Below are 17042 nucleotides of genomic sequence, written 5' to 3'. Positions count from 1 at the left end.
ATGTTATAATAGTATAAGGGTTGAATTTTAAACTTTTAAAACACTAGGGTTTTAGAATTTAATATTTCAAAATTAAAACTTTTAATCAAATTTTAAATTCCAAAACTTGAGGGTAAGTTTTGAAACTATTCAAAACTTCTTGATCAAATTTTAAATAATTAAACTAATAACATAATTTGGAAATTATCTTAAAATTTGATCATTATCTTCCAATTAGATGAGGATAATCATTACCATAACAGAAAATTCGAATTTCAACAGTTAAAACAATTTAAGGTAATGATCCTTATCTAATTTTGGCTTGAAATCTGAAGAATCTGCCATCTGACGAACTAACTCGTCGAGTCCATCTTAGGACTCGTCGAGTTCTGCAGTCAGAAGCCAAAAATCAATTTTTGTTCCAGATTTGAAAAACACAATAGCATCAAATATAACAGAAAAACACCCTAAGCTCTAATACCACTGATGGGTTTTGAGCATTACAACATTCCTATGGTGCACAAGCAACCCTAATTGCTTTGGATCTAGGTTTTTCTCAAGTTATACATGAAAATCAATTATACATAGCAAGAACCTTAATCTAGCATACAATTTTCGGATTTAACATTTAAACTAGGGTTAGAAGAATACATTTCTTGTCGATAGCTTGATCTTGACCTTCAAGAGCTTAGTGCCTCAATTGCTGCACCTCTAATGGAGTCACAAACACCACTTAGAAAAATATGAACAAGAGAGAGGATGGAGGCTATCAACTTTGGCTAAGGTTCTTCTATGAAGCATAATAGGCCGAAAACAGGTAGCCAAGGGGTCCTTATATAGTTGAGTTGCTACTAGGGTTTTCAACTAGAAACCCTAATTCCCTTGCTTAGGCCCTAAGCAACATATAGACTCCCCACATGAAAGGCCTTGGACGAAATCTTTATGGACTCCCATAGAGTTTTCATCCACCCCTTACCAATAGTGTCCATTAGCCCAAACTACAACTATTACTGATTTACATAATCATTCCCCGTTCTTTTAATCAGTCTCTTTTGACCACTAATTTAATTCCAAATTAATTTCTGATCAATACTAATTAAATAATATGATCTCTCAATTAATATATTATTCTTATAATATATTAATAAATCATTTATCAACCTCTTCCTCATAATTCATCCAGTCAAGTTGCTTTGGTGAAGGCAACCCAAAAGGACCATTCTACTATCGGGTCAATTACATACCAATTATAGTTATGGGCTTAGACACCTAATCTAATAAGTATAAGTCTCAAAACAATATCTTAATTAGGTAGAAGTCGTAACTAGTGCAAGTATTAGTTTTTCAAGGAGGGAGTACCTGGTTTCAGGATCCAAGAGACTTTTACTTACATATCAAATAAGTTGTTATTCGCCATCAAGATCGTTGGCCAGAACATGACTTACAACATCTAGAGATACTGAAAGATGTAAGAGGAGTGGTTTCCCATTTGAAGATCCTTGGCCATGACTCGCTTTTATTCCCCTCTTGGTGACCATGTAACCAAGTAAATTGCGTATTTTCATTCCAAAGTGATATTTGGACTGGTTCAGCTTCAAATTGTGTTAATCTAATATATCAAAGACTTCTTCAAGATCCCTGAGGTGATCTTCATATCTTTTGGATTTGACCACCATGTCATTAATGTAAATTTCCATGTTGTCCCCAAGTTTGTCCTTGAACATTCGATTCACCGGTCTTTGGTTTGTTACACCAACATTTTTAAGACAATATATACATGTGGGAGTTATGAAGGCAATATACTCTTGATTAGATGGTTCCATTTGAATTGTTTGGATACCTATTGATGCATCCATGAATGTTAATAGTTTGTGGCCTGTCGTAACATCTATCATAGAATCATTCTTCTTTTTCATTATGAACACATTGGTCGAACACCTTGGGAACTTGACTTCCTTAATCATCCCTATTTTGAGAAGTTTCTCCACTTCCTCTTGAATGATCAGGCCCCTTTCAGGTGAAAACTTCCTTCTATTTTGGTGTGTAGGCCTGAAAGAAGGATCAATGTTAAGTTTATGAGTTATAATTTTCTTATATATACATGTCATATGCTCATGCATCCAATAGGAGGTCTTGCTTCTGTCTTTTAAGAACTTTATTAGTTCTTCTTGATTTATTCTGGTATTAAGGATCCTATGAGGACATTGGCTTGAGGATCCTTAGGGTTTAGGGGTATTTCCTTCACATCATGTTCTCTTGCTTCTAGTACACCTCGTGCCCCCCTGCTATAATTGTTATGCTTGTCTTGGTACTTATGAAGGTTTCATTGAGGTCTTGTTACATTCTTTGGATTCTTGTTGATCATCGTTGATCTTCACTGTCCCCCAAGGGGTAGGCATCTTGATGCGTTATTGGAATGTCGTTGAAATTGCTTTCACGTCATGGTCCAGGGCCTACATAATATAACATTGTACGAAGACAGAGTATTAATTACACAAGAGCTTTTCATAAATTTACCCCTTTGATGTAGACGGGTAGCTCGATCTTTCTAATATTATGTTTTGTTTCACCATCGAATCCTATTGGTATTGAGGATCACTTGATTATATCAGATTCTGTAATGTTCATCCTGGTCATAGCATCTAAGAGTATGATGTTCACTGAGGATCCTCTATCCACTAGGATCCTTCTGACTAAGCGATGTAGAGATTAATCGCCAATCCATTATGATGAGGATCCTGGGTGTTTTTTCTATCCTATTCGTCAAAGATGATCTCCTTGTTATTTTTTATCGACATGTTCTTTCGAGGTCTTTCTTCCCTTTCTATCTCGGACGCTTTGGCGTGCCTTATAGCTGCATAATAAGAAGTTCCACAGATATCAGATCCTCCAGAAATAAAATTGATTACCTAGGCGTCATGAGCAGGGGATCCTGGTTTTTACAGGATCCCTGTTCCTTTTCCTTCGATCTTTCTTTTCGTCTTCCTAGGATCTCTTTAAGGTATCCTTTGCTCAGGAGATAGCTAATCTCTTTTCTGAGGGCTATGCAATCCTCAGTGATGTGGCCAAAATCATTATGGTATGCACACCATTTAGACTTGTATTTCTAGCCACTCGATTCGTCTCCTTTACTTAGCCACCTTGCATTTTCACCAATATCCTACATGGCAAGGACTAAACTTGAAACATCCATAGAAAAACAATAGTAAGTGATTCTGGGGAAGTCATCATCCTCTTTTTCATTGTCAAGGGCATTAACCCTATAATGATCAGGTTTGTAACGTGGTATTGATTTATAGGATCTTTGGGTCGAGGACTTAGCTTTCCTATTGGGATTATCATATGAATTTGGTGGGTTGTTCCTTTTTTGGATCTCCTTATCTTCTTCCAGCCTGATGAACCTTAGTACTCTGCTTCTGACTTCATCCATTCTTTTGCATGGAGTTATTATAAGGTCTTCATAGAAAAGAAAGTCTTTCTTTAGGCCCATTTTGAAGGCTTCCACAACAGTTGCCATGTCAATGTTGGTGATAGTCAAAGCTTCCCTATCGAACCTGTTTACGAACTCCCTAAGGGATTCCTTAGGATCTTGGAATACTCAATAAAGGTCACTAGTGATCTTTTTGAATGTCCTGCTACAAGAAAGTTGATTGTTAAAAAGATTAAGTAAATGGGAAAATGAAGTGATAGAGTAAGGAGTAAAATTAAGAAGCCATTTCAAGGTTGATCCTGTGAGGGTCAACCCAAAACCCTTTCATAGGAAAGCTTCCTTCAGGCGTGAGGGAATGGGAATGATCTCCATTCATTCCATGTATTGTGCCACATGTTCCTCTGGATCCATAGTTCTGTTGAGAGGTTTCTTGCTCTTGTATAGGTTGGACCACTCCAAGCACACTTAATATCATCTGCCTTAACTGCTATAGTTTCTTGGCCATGACAGGGCTCATTCCTGTATCAAGGTCCATAGAGTTAGTATTAAAAGTATTATTATTCACGAAGTTACTAGGATCCTTGTTATTGGGAGTGATGACGATTTCATCAGGATCCTGGATCACATGGGCTTGCTCGTTTGGAATTACAACCCAAGTTGGAGAAGGTGTTGGTGTTAAGGATCCTATCTCCCAGCGGTTTCCTGAGGATCCTATCTCCCAACGGTTTCCTGAGGATCCTAACTCCCATGGGTTTCCTGAGGATCCTAAATTGTCAAGGTTTAGGATCTTGGGTTGCGAGATCAAGGGTGCCGCTCCTTAGGCTTTATGGATCTCCGCCCTCATTCTTTCCATCTCCTTGAGTATTGTCTTGTTTTTCTCCCGTTGTTGGTTTAGTTGTTGCTTTACCATCTTCACCATGGAAAAGAGTTTGTTGTTATGGAATAGGAGGATCTTGGAATGTCAGGGATCCCGGATTCACATGCCTGATGATCATAAAGGTTTACTTTTAGAGGTATCCAGAGTTTTCCTCTAACTAGAAGGTCCTTTTGGAGGTGGTGAAAGATTTTTTTAGGAAATGGGAGGAACAGAAGAAGAAGATAAAGTTGGTTGTGTAGACATACTTTTCGAGAATTAAGAACACCACGACCCCATGGTGGGCGCCAAATTGTCTTGGTCAAAAATCGACTAAGTGGATATCAACCAAATTGCATGAGAAGCTGTGGTGTTATGAATAATGCAAATGGTGAATTGAGAACAAAATAACACGAGAGATTTACAAGGAAAGCCCTTGATCCTTGCTAGGATCTCCGGCATAAAACCTTGGGAGGTGATAATGATCACCTGCTTGGCATGATCTTATTGATTTGAACGTAAATTATATAGACGAGCTTGATAATACGATTACAACTGATAAAGTAAACCTATATGAGTAAGGTGTCAGCTTATTGTGCCCGTTGTGTGTGTTTTACAGGTGTATTTATAGTTTAGGTTAAGTAACTAAATGTTTGATATTTCGGGGATCCTGCAGAGCTGGTATTTAAAACGTGCTTTGGCTTGGTATTTCCGGGTCTTAAGCCTGGTTGGACTGATTCTTCGTTGTGAATGAGTCCTATTTTGACCATTTCTGCACATGTGATAAATAAACAAGAAATATACTCGTTAAACTTGTTAGAAAATAATAATGGCGATGTGCAGGATCCTGATGTATGTTTGGGATCCTGACATTTTTAAATAAGAAGAATATTAAGGATCGTAATATTTTCCACTCATACTTTTTCGAATCATATTATTTTTAGATCATAAAATTTTAAATAAAATTGTTTTGAATCATAGAATTTTGAATCAAATCATTTTTGAATCATATGACTTTGGATCAATAATATATTCAATTAAATATACTTTTTGTTCAAAAAAAGTTATGGATCATTATATATGTTGAATCATTTAATTTTAAATCATAAAAGATATAATTAGGGATTATAAAATATTTGAGTCTAAATATTTTTAGATCATAACAAATTGAGGATTATAAACAAGTTAAATCAAAAGTTTTTTTTTTGGAATCATAAATATTTTGTATGATCACATTTTGGATCATATTATGTTCAACATTTTTTCAAAATTAATATTTCTTAAAATTAAAAAAAATACTTCAAAAACTTATTTTAGAAAAATTCTTTTTACAAAGTCACTACTATACTGATTAGAAGTATCCTTTAAATTTTTATAATTTTCGAAGAATCTTTTTCTGGGTTTTTCTATAAAAAAATAAAAACAAATTCAAAATTTTCATGGTTGTGCTCATTTTGTAAAGAAATTAAATTTTAAGAGCTTTGGTTTTTTCATATTTTTTTTACAAAGAAAAAAAAAGTTATAGCCAAAAATCAAAGTAGGTAGAAAAAAACACCCACCAAATGAGGGTTTGACATTTGGCAAAGCGAGAAAAGAGGAGGATGGGGGGGACGCATGCTCGAGGGTTTTTTTCCTCTTTCCTTTTAACCATTTAATCTCCAAACAATTAACATTTGCCTAAAAATGTCAAAATACCGCACATAATTACAAAAGCGTCATATCATCTTGCAATATATTGAGATAAATAAAATGAAATCTCCACTTTTTATGTTTTTCAATCCTGCAGCAAAGATTTCTTCTCGCAGTCGTCACTTATTTTTGAGTCCTCACTCGATCCTATATATATATATATATATATATATATATATATATATATATATATATATAGTTGTGGTTGATAATTTCCATAGATGTAGGGATGAACATGTAACACCCTGTTTCGAATCGTTTCCCATTTCGGGGTGGTGATCAACGATTGGTTATTAGCAAACTTAGGACCCTTGAAGAATTGAGATTTGGGCTTATCTGGGGGTGGATGACGTAATTTGGATGATCTGGGTATTCGATTTGTGCTTTGGAGCCAAAGGTATTTTGGTAATATGTCAGCTCGGGCTTTTATGGAATTGAATGTTTGTTTGAGATATTGTAAGGCCGGTATGGTTTGAGTAAAGTGTAGAGCTTCTCGTTACCTTTTTCATGGATATAAGGATCGTTGGAATCAGATTTATAACGAAGAAGTTATGGACTTCGGAGTGCTTAAGGGTTTAAGAAGAAACCCTACTACGCGAGGTGTACCTAGGCAATACGCGGGGCATACTGATACGAATGCATTACGTCGGGCTTAATGTGGTGTACACTTAGCGTACTGCAAGGGTTTGATCGGGGTGCGAGACCTCGTACGCCCAACGTACGAGGAGGGAAAGGAAAAACCCTAATTTTTTATGTGTACCCTATATAAGCACATTAAGACTTTTGGGGCTGGCCTCTCTACTAGCCTCCAAGTCCCCAAAACCCTAGAAATCATCCCTAAGCCTCCATGGTGGTGTTTTTGAGCTAAGTATGTTCATCTTCGTGTTTTTCGGTCATTTCCATCAAGATGGAGTTTGGTGCAAGGTTGTGGATCAAGGAAGAGCTTGTGGATCTTTATTATGTGCTTCATTTCCAGCTTGCATGAGGTAAAAAGCTATAAACTTGTTCATTGATGGCTTAGATCTATTATGTATGAGTTTTCGTTCTTTTGGTCCCAAGAATGAGATCTAGTGGTTTGATACCACTTCAGGAGCTATGAGTTGTCACTCTTGGTGTTTATGAGGTTTTAGATTCATAAAGTTGTCTCATTTAGGGTTTGAAGTTCCCCATATATGAGATTGTGTCCATTTGGTAAAAGTATAATGCTTTATATTGAAGTTTGGTTCTTTTGGGCCATGGAAAGTCATCAAGTCAATGACTTTATGGTTCTAGACGTTCATTAAGATGTAGATTTGTAGCTTGGACTCCAGTTCTTGAGCATTAAGAGCTTAAGAAGGGTTTTGGCTTAATGGATGAGTACGCTGGGCGTACAAGTCTATACGCGCAGCGTACAAGCCAAATAGCGAGTACGCTTAGCGTACAGATGAGTACGCCCCGCGTACTCAGTTATGAGGGATTTTGCATGATAGGCTTCGGTTCGGGCCATCTTTTGGACTTATTTGTCTTGGGCCCTGTTGGGCCATCAGGTTTTGGGCTGATAATTATTTTGAGAAGGCCTACAATGGGTTTGGGCCCAATTTGGAAAATTGAGCCATGGATTGGGCCTTGGGTGGTTTTTAGTATTTGGGCCTTGTGGATTATATGGTTTGGGCCTAAGTCTTGGTCCAAACTAGGTGAGGGGTAAATTGGTCATTTACCTTAGTAATGGATTTATGAATATGGATTGGGACCCAAATGTTGATTGGGTGTTATTTTGATTTTTATAATATGGATTGGGACCCAAATGTTGATTGGGTGTTGTTTTGATTTTTATACTTCGGGGATCGGTCAGCCAACAACCAGAGATTTATCCGTCAGATTCAACAGTGTGAGGTGGGTTTCCTCACTATGTTTAGCGGGTCGAAGGAATCAATGCCGACCCATGGTTTGCTATGTAGAGTGCTAGATGTCTGCGTGACTCTTACATGTGTATGTGTTTGTTTGCTTACTGGGCGGGTCCCGTTGCTATTATGTATGCTAGTATCAGGGTATGCATATATCATTTGTATGTGGGCAAGGCCCGATGATTGTGCACTATTCTACTATCTTTATGATTTTCTCATGTGTTTGAATGTTATATGATTATATGGTTATATGTTTAGTGGGTGTGGCTTGTTATTGATGGGTTTTGAGCATTCTAACATTCATATGGTGTACATGCAACCCTAGAAACCTTAGATCTATGTTTTCTCTAAAATACATGCAAATTTGATTTCCAAGGTTTACAACCTAACTAGCATGTTATGGGGTACTTGTAATACAAAACTTTAAGTAGAATAACATACTTTTCTTTTGTGGTTGATTTCTTGGAGTTTTAGAGCCTAGCACCAATAGTGTGGATGCCTCAAGTGGTGTCACAAATCACCCAAAACAACTTGGAAATACTTGAGAGAATGAAATGCTTGTTAGAATCGGCCCACCCTTGTTTCTCACACACACTAGTGCCAATTCTAGAACCAAGGCCCTCTTTATATAGCATGGGGGATTATGGTTACACCCTAATACCCATGACTCTTCATTTACCTAGGATCCATGGGTTAAAAGCTCCAGGGACTATCCATGGACTTCCATATACTCTTAGCCCATCCTAAATAAATCTTAGCCCAATCCATATATATGAAAGAGTCCATATTTAATTAGCCTCTTTTGATCTTTAAATTAATTCCAAAATCAATTCTTGATCAACACTAATTAAATAATATGATTTCATATTAATATATTATAACTTATAATATATTAATAGATCATAACCATCTTATTCTCAAAAGTATATCCATACAAATTGTTAGGTGAAGTGCAACCCAAATGGACCATGCCGGGTCGGGTCAAGTTCATACCAAATATAGTTACGGACTTAGACATCTTATCCAACAGTTATGCGAGTGAGGGCGGGGCTTGTTATGCGAGTATGGGCGGGGCCCGTTATACGAGTGTGGGCAGGGCCCGTTATATGATAAGTTATGTATTGTATGTGGTATCTTGGGGAACTCACTAAGCGTTGTGCTTACGGTTACATTTCATGTTTCAGGTACTTCAACTTTCATATGGAAGAGCTCGGGATAATTGCAGAGCACACACCACATGTTTCCGCATTATCTGATTTACTCTGATTAGATGATGTCTTGATATATCTGGATCACTTTGGTTTCATGGAAATGATATGTATCAAAGATCTATTTATTTAAAAATGAAAATTTTTATGGTATTATTTTTGGGATGTTTCAGAGCATGGTGCGATTTTTGGCTAAAACCGAAATGCAAACCCCAAATGCGGTTTTTCCAATTACAAAACCAAATGGTGTGTTTTTTCCGTTTTTTGATGCAGTTTGGTTTAAGACTCTTGCAGTTTGGTTTTCAACCACAAGACTTTAGTTTAATTCAGATTAGAACCGCTAAAACATTTGATGGTATCAAGGAGATAGTTGAAAATCATTAATATAGTAGTGTTAAAAACAGAATACACGACACGAAACGAAATTATGACGAAATTGAAATTTGAATTCGTATTCGTGTCGCGTATAAGAAACACGACGTCATATTGTGTCATATTCATGTTCAAAATGCGGCATGAAATCAACTCAGTAGCAACAAGATAGTTACCCGATAGCAACACTAAAGTATGTCGATAATAACACAAAAAATAAAATGGTAATACCACAAAAACAATCAGATTTACACTATTATGGGTGAAATTTCATAATGGAATCTTATGCAGGATTCTGAGTAGCATGCTAGCCAGGATCTTGACCAATATAATGACAAAGATTCTAGAGATTGTTAACCCTTACGTTTGCTCTCTATTTGTTTATTTCCTTGATCCAAGTCTTACATGTGTCAAAGAAGACCCGGTCAATTCCGAATTATTGTGGAAAACGTGGAGAAAAAGACTTAGTCACCAAGAATTTCGGGATAAAGAAGACCTGATTAGCAAGGATCCCGAGCAGAAGATTATGCCGAAATTTTGGGAATCTGGCTTATATCCGTTAGTTACTTTATGTATAAGTAGGCAGTGAAAGAACTTTATGCCCAAGTGTTATTAAAGAATGATATTTGACAATTAAATAAGATCATATAGGGTCACACCTTATAGAAAGTTACTACTAATTGTTTATTTATTATAGTAATTTAGATTATTAACAAATATCAACACTTTTATTTTATTAGAAAACCATCATTTTATGAAAGTAATATTTTAACATCATATTGGGAATTATTATTTCTAGGAAATAATTATAAAAAGATCGGAAACTAGTGAAATATCATATGGTATGATTATTTATGTTGTGTACAACATTTTGGGCACTTATAGTAAGTCATTTGGTTGGAAACTAACTAGCTAGTTGTGCTTGTGTGAAAGACAATCAAGCCCTTGACTTTTTTTTTTGACCTCTAGGCCATAAATTGGAAGGAATGGGTAAAGGTTGTGTATTGGTTCTTCTTCTTACAAGTCATACATGTCATATGATTCCATACATTGTTTTATTACTAGCATTAACCATTGTACATGAGTGAATGTATATAAATAAGAGAAGGGACATAAACTTGGCTAGTTTTTTTTAATCACTTTCTTCTCCTTTTTTTTTATCACAAAACTGAGAGCAATCCTCTTACACTTTCTTCTCCTTTTTTTTATCACAAAACTGAGAGCAGTCCTCTTATTCCCTCTAATCTTTATCTTGCATTTGTTGCATTATTCTTTAAGCATTCTATATGTTTCTTCTCCTTAAGCATATTTTAGTATATGTCTTAAGTCTTAAGAACAACATATATACAAGTGAAGACTAGCATCTATTGTGGTTTACTCTTGCTTGGTGGATACATATAAAGAAGCTCTTCTTGAGTACTTTGTAATCTTTATCAACTTCATGTCTTCCAACAGGAACCAAAGATTTAAAACGTTGTAATCTTCTACTTTTCCATGGTTTTTTTAATCTTTCTATATTTTGCAAAATGATCATTGGTGGATAAAATGGTTTTAGTTTATCCAAATCTTAAAATGATTATGTTGATAAACACGTAGTTTTGAGTATATAATTGGACTATTTTTGAATAAAATCCAACAACTAGTATCAGGGCCACTTTTGGAAGTTTGCTTAGATTATTTGATATTTTGCTATGATATTTGTTTTTGGAAAACATGGACGTTTTTCTTTTGTAAGAAAATCACTTTATAATTGTTATTTTTTTCGTGACAAAAGTTTACATGTAGCTTTTGTCACCAAAAGTTGCCTTAAAAAACAAAGTGTTGTTTTTCATAACTTTATATATATATATATATATATATATATATATATATATATATATATATATATATATATATATATATATATATTATGATGTGCATATACTAGCTATAGACTTCTTGTGTTTTTGTATTTGTTGATTTGATGAAATGGTTGTAATATTTATTTATTCATATGGTATGTAATCATTAAATAGATTTGTTTTTATTTTGTTTATTTTTATAGGTAATAGATTAGTTTTAGAAATAGTTTACTCTTATAAAAAATATAACAAGATGAAGATGAAGACCATTTTGGAGGATCAAGAGTTCACCACATGATTTTATAAAGTTTTCATAACTTTTATAAAATTATGTAGTTTTCGAGCTAGGAGTCGTTAAATCTACTAGGAGAACATAATAGAACAACTTGAAGATTTTTTGGTCCCTTTATGTCCCTTAGGAAGGACTTGGCATTTTTGTGATGGTTTACAAAAATGTCACTAGATGGTTGGTTTATGCAGATATGTTTATAACATCGTTGTGTTGTTTATTTTATGTTGATATCGTGTAATTATTGTTAAATTAGATTTCACATTAATAATATATTTTGAACATAAATAACATCACAAGGAGTTTGCTCAACATAAATAGTCTCTTCGAGTAGACCATTGAGAAAAACACACTTCATGTCCATTTAATAAACATCGAGGTTCTTGTGAGTTGCATAAGCAAGAAAAATACGTAACACTTCAAGTATTGCGACAGGAGCGAAGCTTTCATCACAGTCGATACCTTCTAATTGACTGTATCCCTTAACAACAAGTCTCACTTTATTACGAACAACATTGCATTTATTATCTATTTATTTTTAAAAACCCATTTTACTCCAACAAAAACATTTTTAGGTGTAGGTATTAACCTCTGTACTTTGCTTCTATCAATTTCAGCAAATTCAACTTGCATAAAAACAACCCAATTTGGATATTCTAATGCAATTTTGATAGTCTTAGATTCGATCTTTGAAATGAAAACGTGAAACATACAAAACTCTTGATTAACATTCAAAACTTGATTTCTTTGTCTCAATTATGCTCTTATTAATACTCCATAATAAGGAGTACTAATGATTTGTTCTTTGGGATGATCTCTTGTCTATTTCTCCATCGGAGGCGATGAAGGATTAAAATCTAGATCAAAATATATAAAGATTATTAATTTCTCCATCAGAGGAGACGAAGGATCAAAACCTAGATATGTATCCTTAAAAATATCTTCTACATCAAAAATTCTTCTGCAATAGAAATATTATAATTAATTTCATCATTATTAAATTCATTTTTCAAAGTATTAACATTTCCCTCAATATGAGTATGATTTTTCTCCCCCTCGAAGGTAGCATGTGTGTGCTTGCCCTCAGCAAGATCATTCGACATTGGGTGCTCCCCCACAATCTGAGCATTAGATATTGAGCGACCCCCTCGATTGGAGCATTCAATGTAGGGTGCTCCCCCTCGATATGAGTAATGCTTGTCGAAGATTCACCTTCGTCACCAACTGAATTTATAATTATGGAATCTTTTGTATGTTTAGAAGTCTCACAAACTTGATTATCTTCAACATTACTTCAACATTGATCGCCCTATCAGGATTAACAAAAATCAAATCAAAATCTATGTCAAAGGTAAGCATTGGATCATTATCATTTTGATTATTAGGAAAGATTGGCTTTTTGTGAAAATAAGTAATCGAATTGTTTGACATAATAGTCATTGAAGGTCATATTGAATGTCTCTTTGATACGTCTGGTTCTCCTGTTCATCACTTGATTTGTAACAGATTGTTGTGGGTACCCAAGAAATATTCATTCATCTGCTTTAGACTGAAACTTTGAAAAATTATCCTTCAAATTCATGATAAAGCACCTACAACCAAAAATGTGGAAAAATTTAACATTTGGTTTCCTTTTTTCAATGATTTCATATAGAGTGATATTGAATCTTCGATGTATGACAGAACGATTTTGTATAAAAAAAGCAGTCAAAATTACTTCAGCCCAGTAATATTGAGAAAGATTTGCAAAATTAAGCATTGTTCTTGATGCTTCACAAAGTGATATATTTCTTCATTCAACCATTCCATTCTATTGTGCTGCATATAGAGCAAAACAATTATGAGATATTCCTCGTTACAACAAAAATGAATCATGAACATGTTTCTTAAATTTTGTTCCATTATCACTTCGAATTCATATAACCATCCTCTTTAAGCTTACTTCAGTAGTCTTTATGAAATTTATCATGACTTGAGCAGTTTCAGATTTTTGTATGAGAAGGTAAATCCAAGTAAAACGTGATAAATCATCAACAATAACCAAAATATACTTCTTCCCATAAATTGATTCAATTTTCGAAGGTCCATATAAATCAATATGTAGAAGCTCAAGAGGGTCAACAATCTTCGAGTCGATGATTATTGGATGACCTTTTCGATGTTGTTTTCATTGTTCACAAGATGCACATAAGAATCATTATCAAATTTAAGAACAAGAAAGCCTCGAACTAAATCATTCAAAACAAGCTTACTAAGATTTTTGAAATTCAAGTGTGAAATCCTTCGATGTCAACTCCAACTAAGGTCTGACAACGCCTTTGATAACATACAAATCGAAGGTAACCCAAGTATAGGTTTCATATCTAAGGTAAACATGTCGCCTTGTCTCTTAGAATTTAACAAAACTTCTTTTGAATTTTTGTTGGATATCACACTTCCTTCTTCTTCAAACATCACTTGGTTTCCCGTCCCTACAACCAATTAAGAAACACTAATTAAATTGTTCTTTAATCCTTCAACATAACCAACACTTTTAATTGTAAAATTTACATTTGTAATTTTGGTGTATCCTTTGATTATGCATTTAATATTCTTCCCAAAATTTACAACTCCAATATTGTCAAGCTTCCTGAAGACACTCCTTCTTCCTAATCATGTGTCTTGAGCAACTGCTATCAATATATCAATTTTCATCGTATTGCTCATCACACAACACCTGCGATCATTTGGAGAGATTTAGGTACCCATGACTTTTTGGGTCCATTGACATTAGTTAGTGTGAAACGTAGTGTGAAATGTGGAACTGCAAATCTAATTTTGAACTTTTGTTTTAATTCGATCAACCAAACGAATTTCATTACTTCGAGATGAACAAACATATTCATTTGACATCAAAGAATCAACTTTTAACTTTTAATTTTTTATATCATTTTGAGAAATCACATAAGGAACACTTGGTTTCATTGATTTAATCCACTTTTGTGATTTTGGTAAAGTTTATTGTGATGAGATACTTCCTAGTGATAATTCACACAAATAATTTTCAGATACTTCTTTTATTTACTCTTTAGAAAATGATATTTATTTATATCTCTTTCCTTTACTATACAACCAATTATTTACATTATCAATATTAGTTCTACCTTTAGAAAATGTCACCTCTGACTTTTGATTTAGATATGGAAATATCACATCTGGTTTAAAGCTTGATTTCCATGGTTATTGAAAACGATTCTCTTTATGGATATTTGTTATAGATTTACCATGAGATTCTTGTTGAAAATAATTTTTTTGAAGGTTATGCGTATTCTTCCAGTAAAAATTATATCGAAAATCTCAATGAGATTGAACATTTTTCAAAATTGGTTTTTGAGTTATTGGTTTTATGTTTTGAACTTTCGACTCCAATGGAATAGACACATCAATTGGTTTCGAGACGCCTTTAACAGGAGGGTCAATTCCTTTTACAATCCAAACACCTTTCTTCTCTTTCGTAATAAGTTTATAACTCAAATTAGGACTCTTCTTTCTCTGAAACGTCATTTAGTTTAGATTTAAAGTATTTTCTTCAACATTTTCAGTAGAATTGTAACATTCTTATTTTCAAGTATTTACCTTTTAGCCCCTTGGAATTAGTTTTTCTTGCAAATTGGTCCCATATGGCGTAAGGAAGAAAAACGCTTTGAATGAGTACGCGGGGCATACTCCAAGAGTACGATGGGCATAAGGCCCATAAAAGGAAAACGTCGTCGTTGGCGTACTCCTAGTGTATGTCGGTCGTAACTCGTTGGACATAAACCTTAATCTAAGGTTTTAGACCCTATTTATTCCTCATTAACTCTCAAACCGCGTTCCTTTCATCAGCCTCCATCCTTTCAAAACGTTTTTGCAAACCCTAATCTACCTTATGATATGTTTTGTGCCTTTGAAGAAGAAAGAAGGAAGTAGAGACCATGTTGGAGGAGTGAAGCACCTTAGATCCAGAATTACATCATCATTTGGCATCACTTGGAGGTATAAAGTTCTTAACATGGTGAAGTTATACTTAGATCTTGTTTTGGGCTTGGTTTTATGTTCTTTTGGTCCCATAATCTTGGTATTATGAGTGGGAGTTACTCTAATCCATTTGAGTTGTCCTTTCAGAGGTTTTCGAGCCTCTTGAGTCATAAAAATGTAATCTTAGATCTTCTTTTTCCCGCATGCAAGTGTTGAAGTGTCTTAATGGAATAAAAAGTTATGTTTTTAGCTCTTCGGACTTGCCTAGCCATGGAAAGTCATAAAGGTGGAAGCTTTATGACTAAGAGCCTTGTTTTAAGCCTAAATCTATATTTATAGGAAAAAGTCTTAATGGATTAGGCATGGCTTAAAGGGAAAGTTGGCTGCGGAGTATGTTAGGTGTACTTTACAGTACGTTGCACGTACTCCCTTAAGCCCCTGATGTTAGATCGTGAGTACGTTGGGCGTATAATTGAGTACGATAGGCATACTCAGCTGGGTTGACTCGGTTGACTTTTTGGAATTTTGACTTTTACCTGATTTTGACCAAGTTTGACCTAGTGGTATTCTGGGTATTTTGGTTTGTGTTTGAGAATTTGTCATTTGGATGGATAGGTGATGATTAGAGCTAATATTCGGAGTTGGAACCATTAGACCAAGTTTAACCTATTGTTAATATTGAGAGGTGAGCCTTCCTCACTGTACTTATAGGTCGAAGGCACCAAGGCCGGCCGACTGGATGAATACCCTGTTATATGATAGTATGTTATGACATTGTAGAGATATATTAGATCAGTATCATGGTATATAGGATGTTAGCATGTGGTAGTGATCTTTAGATATTCCTGTTGTTTGTGGACTGACTATATGTTTATCTATTATGTATATGTCGACATATTATGGTTGTTTGGGTTGAAGCGGTCCTGCTTTGTGCTAAAGGCCAAGATACCAGGGGCGGTCCGGATAGACTGTAGGCCCTGAGAGGCGGTCCAGTCAGGCCCATGGCTCGGTGAGCGGTCCGGATAGGCTGTAGGCCCTGTGAGGCGGATCAGTCGTGCTGAAGGCTCATTTATGCATATTGTTGTATGTTATGTTTATGTGGTGGTACTTTGGGGAACTTCACTAAGCGTTGGCTTACAGTTTTTGTTATCTATTTGGTTACGTATTCAGGTACTTCCGAGGATCGTAGGAAGGTGAAGGCGTGACCGTACACATCCTGATTTTTATGTTGTTGATCTTTGGAAAATTTTGATTTAAATAATATTTTGGAAACAACGGTTTTGTAAACACTTTTATTAGTAAATGGGTTGTTTTGAAAAGTTTAAATTGGTTGTGATTTTTGAGACATTACAAGAATAAAATCCATCATCAGCTACCTGCCAATTCTCCTCTTTCAACAAAGTCATTTTCTTGGATCACCATTTTCTCCATTTCCCTTGGTTACAAATATTTGATTTGGAAAATCCTTAAGTTTTGGACACAAAACAGCATTTTATTCAAGA

The sequence above is a fragment of the Lactuca virosa genome, chromosome 8, assembly GCF_052849685.1.
Source record: "Lactuca virosa cultivar CGN04683 chromosome 8, Lactuca_virosa_CGN04683_v6, whole genome shotgun sequence".
Taxonomy (NCBI): Eukaryota; Viridiplantae; Streptophyta; class Magnoliopsida; order Asterales; family Asteraceae; genus Lactuca; species Lactuca virosa.
Note: the sequence above shows the minus strand (reverse complement) of the source record.